This window comes from Mandrillus leucophaeus, unplaced genomic scaffold, assembly GCF_000951045.1.
Source record: "Mandrillus leucophaeus isolate KB7577 unplaced genomic scaffold, Mleu.le_1.0 Scaffold248, whole genome shotgun sequence".
Taxonomy (NCBI): Eukaryota; Metazoa; Chordata; class Mammalia; order Primates; family Cercopithecidae; genus Mandrillus; species Mandrillus leucophaeus.
The window spans coordinates 616,706-623,701 of NW_012102565.1; the positions used below are offsets into that span (position 1 = coordinate 616,706).

Genomic DNA, 6,996 nt, shown 5'->3' on the forward strand with positions numbered 1-6,996 from the left:
ATATTTATATTTACATATATAAAATGAAAAAATTTTTAAAGGTGTATTCTGTCTTGGACAGAAAGGCTTAATTTTTTATTTTTATTTTTTTAGAGTTGAGATCTCACTGTGTTGCTCAGGCCAATCTCAAATCCTAGGATCATGTGATCCATCTTACTCAGCCCCCCAAAATGCCAGGATTATAAGCATGAGCTACCATGCCTGGCCTTTAATATAATTTTAAAAGTCAATTGTCTCTAAATTAACCTATAAGTAAATTGAGGTTCAAAACCAGTTGATTCTGTGAAAAAATATTTATGAAATAACAATCAGGAAAATTTTGAAAAAGAACAGTGAAGGACAAAACTTCCCAGATAATAGAACATAATTATTAAATAGTCTAAAATAATTTAAGGTTGTTCATGAATATACAGAGAAATCAGTAAAAGGACATCCCAGAAATAGGCCCAAATGCAGTCAAAAATTTCATCACTGATCTAGGTGGCTTTGAGTATCTGGAACTTATTCAATCATAAAAACCTGGAAAAAAAATTAAGGTAGGTCCCTACCACTTCATTCACCCAAATGAATACCAACTGGATCTAAGATTAAGTTTTTAATGCCCTAAAAGTATTGGAGACTTAAAAAAAGTCACAATGGGCTAAGTGTGGTGGTTCACACCTATAATCTCAGCACTTTGGGAGGCTCTGATGGGAGGATCGCTGGAGCCCAGGATTTCAAGAACAGCCTGGGCAATATAACTAGACCCTGTCTCTACAAAAAAGTTTCTTAAAATCTGCAATAACCAGGTGTGGTGGCATGCGCCTGTAGTCCCAGCTACTCTGGAGGCTGAGGCAGGAGGAATACTTGAGCGCAGCAGATTGAGGCTGCAGCGAGTCATGTTGGTGCCACTGCACTCCAGCCTGGGGAACTGAGCAAAACTCTGTCTCAAAAAGAAAGAAAGAAAAAAAAAAGTCAGCTGGGTGCAGTGGCTCATGCCTGTAATTCCAGCACTTTGGGGAGGCCAAGGCAGGCGGATCACTTGAGGTCAGGGGCTCGAGACAACCCGGGCAACATGGTGAAACCCCATCTCTACTAAAAATACAAAAATTAGCCAGGTGTGGTGGTGCGCACCTGTAATCCCAGCTACTCAGGAGGCTGACGCAGGAGAATCACTTGAACCCGGGAGGCGGAGGTTGCAGTGAGCCGAGATCGCACCACTGCACTCCAGCCTGGGAGACAGAGTGAGACCCTGCCTCAAAAAAAAAAAAAAAGAAAAAGAAAAGAAGAAAGTCACAATTCAGCGAATTTAAAACAGAATGACCACATCTGACCTACAGTGAGAAGGATGCTCCTAGCATACACGTAGGTCTCTCTTTATTTTAAAGACAGGGAGACAGTGTCTCATTGTGTTGCCCAGGCTTGAGTGCAGTGGTGTGATTATGGCTCACTGCTGCCTCAAATTCCTGGGCTCAAGCCATCTTCTGCCTCAGCCTCCCAAAGTGCTGGGATTACAGGCATAAGCCACTGCACCCGGCATTGAATCCTTTAAAGGAAGAGCTCCTTCTAAGTTATTCCATTTTCAGGCATTTTTTGTTAAGCCATAATTGAAGGTATTGTCTACTCTGTCAACACAGCTTCTAACTCATGTGGGCCATGTGAGCCCATCCTTCCATCCTTACTTCAGCTTTATCAAAGGGTTCTGGAAGATACCGCATGTGCTCTGTGATCACAACAAAAACTACAGAATCCAACACTTTTGTTTGTGCCTCAGCAACCAAATTTAAACCAACTATAATTATCCTGAATTGGGTCATTTTGCATTTTATCTTAAACTGCTTAGCCAGGCCTAGGAGCCCTCCTCTCTATAATAGAAATAACAGTACTTATTGAATAGGTTGCTGTGAAGATTAAATAACTTAATATATGTAACAGCATTTAGAATAGGCCCTGACAACACACTTGTTGGAGGTGGGCAGGATCTAAATTTAAAAGAACATTCCCTAGGACTGGAAGGTCCCTGCCACTCGTGGTTCTGGGTGAGAGGCCCTGCCCTGAGCTGAGGTGGGTCCTTCAGTCCGTCCCCATGGAGAGGTCAATGGCATGGCTGTTGCATCCCATGAAGTCCTGGTGTACTCTGCCACCCATGGGCAGGTGAGTGAAGTTTCGAGAGCTGTCCTAAAGAACCAGGGACACTTCTGGCCTTTTCTACCCCTGCTAGTTCTCCCACACGTCCAGTGTAGGGAACATTCTGAGTGGCTGCTGGCTTTTTGGGCAGTCCCACATCCGTGAGCAGACAGCCAATACAAAGTCTCAGTTCTGCTGGCAAAGCTAGGTCCCTTCTGTAGAAGTCTCAGCAGCTACTGAGCAAGATAAGGGTCCTGCTGGACTTCTCCCAAGAGCAAAGATACATCTTGTTTGAGTTCTTTAATGCTTCCTCTTCAAAGTGTGGTTTACGGGGCCCCCTTTCCCCTTCCCCCAGTGTGGCCAGAGGACCCATCTTTCACCCAGTGTAGAAGGCCTGTGAATTCTGGGGCTGTGGCCTGGCCCATTCAGACCAGGCCAGGCCTCCAATGGGAAAGCTGAGCCCTTTCCTTCCCACAAAATGACAGTGGTAGGAGAGAACCTTCCTGGACAGCAAAGACAAAAGGTTAAAAGTAAAGTCAGGTACTTTTGACAGCCAATGGATGTTAATGGGGGTGCTTTCAGCTACCAAGGTAGATGAGTCCTTGAGAATTCCCAGGGGCCAAGATGATCCTGAGAGGAGCAGCCAGGAGGGTGGATGAGGTCTCCAGCTGAATGTGTAAAGGAACAGTGGGCTGGGGAAAAGACCTGAGGAGGTCACAGGGGAGGAGACAGGAGTGGGGGAGAGGAAAGAAGAGTGGAGGGGAGGAACGGAGAAGGAAGAGAGAAGGGAGGAGGGGAAGAAGGAGGCGGGGAAGGGAAGAGGGAGGAGAGGATGGTGGAGAGGGAGGAGGAAGGGGGAAGAAGAAAGGCAGGAAAAGGCCAAGGTGTGTGTGCCCTCCCTCCTCAGGTAAGGACTCAGTCCACAGAGGAACAACTGGCCTTGGGTTTGTCATCCAGTAATGGCTTCTCCTCTACCCCAATTAGTTACACATTCCTGGGTTTCAATCAGTCACCTCATCTACTACCATGAGTCCCACCTCTATACAGCCAAGCATTCTCCATACCGCCACTCAGAACCCACAGGTCCTTCCACCCATTCTCTGCCCGAGCTCCTGCCTTCTAGGGCAGGTCTAACTCCATTTCTCCTGGCCAGACAGGGACTATATTTCCTAAAACAAAAAGCTGAGGAGTGAGAGTTTACTTATGGAGATCAACTGTTACTCACTTGCTGTTACCCACTGGATCAAAGAAAAGAACTGAATCTTTCTAAGGGAATACAGGGGTCAGGCATGAAGTTTCTGTCTTTAAAGACCGCGTAAGTGAAGATGCCATTAGCATCCTATTTCTTGACTCAATTATTCCATCAGACAGGCAAAACTTTTCATGTATGATGTCATCATGTGTTGGGAAGTACAGAGAATCCTCAAAATCTGGTGGTGGCAGGGAAGGTGGTACAATCATTTAAGAGGATCATTTGGCAGCAACAAGTTACAACAGGCAGGAAGAACAAAAAACAAAAGCAGGCCCTCCGCTCATGCAGTCCAAGTCTTTGCATGTACTCTATATGTCCAGAGTGAGACACAGATTATCTTAGAGAAAACCAGGAACATCCTTAACTGAATAATGTAACCATGCCATGGAATATTACATGTCTGTCAAAATGTAGGTAGACTGGGCACTGTGTAATGTGCTTGCAATTCCAGCAATTTGGGAGGCCGAGACAGGAGGACGGCTTGAGCCCAGGAGTTCAAGATCAACACAGGCAACATAATGAGACCCCCATCGCTATTTAAAAAGAGAGAGAGAGAGAGAGAGATAGAGAGAGAGAGAGAGAGAAAATGTAAATAAATCAAAAACAAAAAACAAATGTATGTGGATCTGTCCCTTGTTCTGGCATGGAAAGAATTTCAAGGCATATTGTTGGGCAAATAAAGCAAGCTGCAGAACAGTATGATAGCATTTACGTAAAAACAGAGCAAGGAACAAACTTAGTATGCAAATGCAAAGGAAAACATCTGTCAGGGTACCCCCCCAAACTCAGATGGGAGGGAGGAGGGACGCTAGTTGCTTCTGTAAAGCTGTCTCTCTGATAAGAATAAGTGACTATTTAAAATCTTTTTAAGATTTTAAGATTGGTGGTCTATGTAAAGCTGATTACACTTGATCTTTATTTTTTGTTTTTCAAATTATCCATCAATAACAATCTGAAAAATAGAGACTTTGCATAGGCAACCCGGATTAAAGAAACTTGAGGAGCTGTATCTACTGTAGTTGAAAATGAAAATCTGGAAATTCAGGATGAATAGTTGTAACATTGTTAAGGATAAAAGCCCCTTTGAAAATCTGTTGAAAGCTACAGACCTTGCTCCCGGGAAAACTACACACCACTCCCAATGCTGCATACAATTTCAGAGAACAAACGGACCCCCAGAAGCCCATCCATGAATCATGGAGCCTAGGTTAAGAACCTCTGATTCAGACAACAGTTAAAGCCACTAAAACAGATGTGACTATGCAGAGAACATGTGTTAGGACTAGCAGAGATTGATTATAGAGCCCAAGGAAACCCCAACAGTGAAAGAGCAGGCAGAGTAGCTGACAAGACAAGGAAGATCTGGGCAGTTGTGAGATAGCGAAGCAAGGGGCAAAGACAAGAGATGAGCTGTTGAGTGAGGCCTGTTCAAGAGAGGGGAGATGGTAGCATGAGCTGCTCCACGTCTTCTGCCCTCTCTGCCATCTCTATACTGCTGTCACATAGATTCTCTGAGAGCTCCACCAATGCAAATAGTGTCATTTACCTTCAGCGAGTGGTGGGCAGTGAATATACAAATGGGACCAGGTCCCATCGTCTGGTCCCAGTCTCATCCTCTGGACTTGTCTCCACTTAGCTCCAAACACACTGGGCCATGGGGCATTTCTCAAATACATCTTTTCCTTTGATGCCATCATTATTGCCATTTCTTTTATTTAGCACAATGCCTGGCATATTCATAAGGTCCTCAAAAACGGTCAGAATTTCTTCTTTCCTTCCCAACTCATGGAGACTGTCACTTAATAAAAACATCAATTTGGAGACTCCTCTATGACTACCCCAGTCCGGATCACCACTCCCTTCCCATCCCTGTCCTTTATCTGTGGACTTGCTCCCTAAGACACCTAGTGCAGTAGCTTTAATGTTTGCTAGCTGTCTGAGACAGCCCTGAGGGTCTCAGGAAGCACTGTCTTCCTAGCTAGACTCTGATCTACCAGGGAAGCCTGTAGAAGTGGACACTTAGGAGCTATGTCTGCCAATGTACATAATATGTGCATAGTTTCCCCACAAAATGAAATAAAGCACCAGTCATGAGTCACTTAACAACAGGGATACATTCTGAGAAATATATCTTTGGCAATTGGGTCCTTGTGTGAGCATCATAGGATAAACTTACACAAACCTACATGGTAAGGTGTACTACGTACCTAGGCTATATGGTACAGCTTGTTGTTCTTAAGCTACAAACCTCTACTGCATGTTACAGTACGAATACTGTAGGCAACTAACACAATGATAAGTATTTGTGCACAGGACCACTGTCATATAATGTGGTCCTCCGTTGTCATTATGTGGTGCATGACTTGTATACTAAAGGTTTTGAGACCTCAGCTTTTGCAATGGATACCCCTCAGAAAATTATAGATTACAGACTGCGGACTCATGGGGGTCACACAAATAATCAGAACCGCAAATATCAAATGTCACCAACCACAGGGACACAGTTTAAGCCCTACTGACTCTCACAGAAACACCAGTGCAGCATTATGTCCACCTCTGACCCATGTCTACAAAGCAGTGTACTTGGACACCAAATGCACCACTTTTTGAAAAAAAAAAAAAGCTTCGTTCAGGACAGCCCCACACAGGTTCAGCCACCCTCAACATTGCGTCCAGGAGGCTCTGCCCCACCCTTTCCTGACAAGTGGGAAAGGAATGCTGCAGGACCTTGAACCCCTAGGTAAATCAGCCTGGCCTTCCCAGGGATGGTTCCCTGCTTACTCTATTTATGAGCTCAAAGTGCTGGGTAGTCAGCTGGCAACGAAAAGGCCTGGTCCTGGAAATGACCACTGCCCCAAAGCCCTGAAAGACAGCAGGAGTTGTTCAAATTCAGCTTGCTTCATTCAGGCACACTGTACTGAGCCAAATCACCCCAGGGCATGGCTCAGGCCTCATCTGGAGGAGGCATGATATCCATGATCCCGGTCCCATAGCACCGTCCCCTCCCCACCCCCACCACCGAACACACACCTGTAAAGCTCTTTGGGAACTGCTCTGAATGGCTATCACAGCCACTAGATCCAAGACCCTCTGAATGATGAATAACAGTCAAAGAATTCTAACAACTAAAGCGATGACCTTGAGCCTAATTTCTTTCTCTGTAAAATGAAAGTGTTGGACTGCCGTTCCCAGATTTCAGCACTAGTAAAATTATCAAAACAAAAAAATAATGAATTACTGAGGTTTTAGTTCGCCAAGTGAGAATTTTTTCTCAAAAATTACAAACTATATGTGTCACCATCATTTCCTAAAAGGAATAACATTTAAATAAAAAAAGTTGAAAAGAGGTAATGTCAGAACAAGCGCAGCCACCCCAAGGCAGGCCGGTAGGCAACGGCCCCGACCAAGGAGATCCCGGAGCGGCTCTCCGGCTGTCAGCAAAGGGTCTGCATCTGCCCGGAACCTGACATTCTGGGTACGTCTCAACGACGCGGCAAACAAGCGTCCACTCCCAACGCGAGCAAGTTTAAAACCCAGGAACACAGACACCAGGCACCGGAGTGAAGCATTTCCAGGCCTCCGTGGGTTGCCCCGGGCCGCGGCGAGGACCCGCACCCCGGTTCCCCAGTCGCTCGCCA

General features: G+C 45.3%; 1 protein-coding gene across 4 annotated transcripts in view; it reads right to left on the minus strand.

Moving 5' to 3' along the window:
• LOC105541933 (up-regulator of cell proliferation) overlaps nt 1–6,996 on the minus strand; it is a 50,219-nt gene that overhangs the window by 23,249 nt on the left and 19,974 nt on the right. The window lies entirely within an intron of this gene.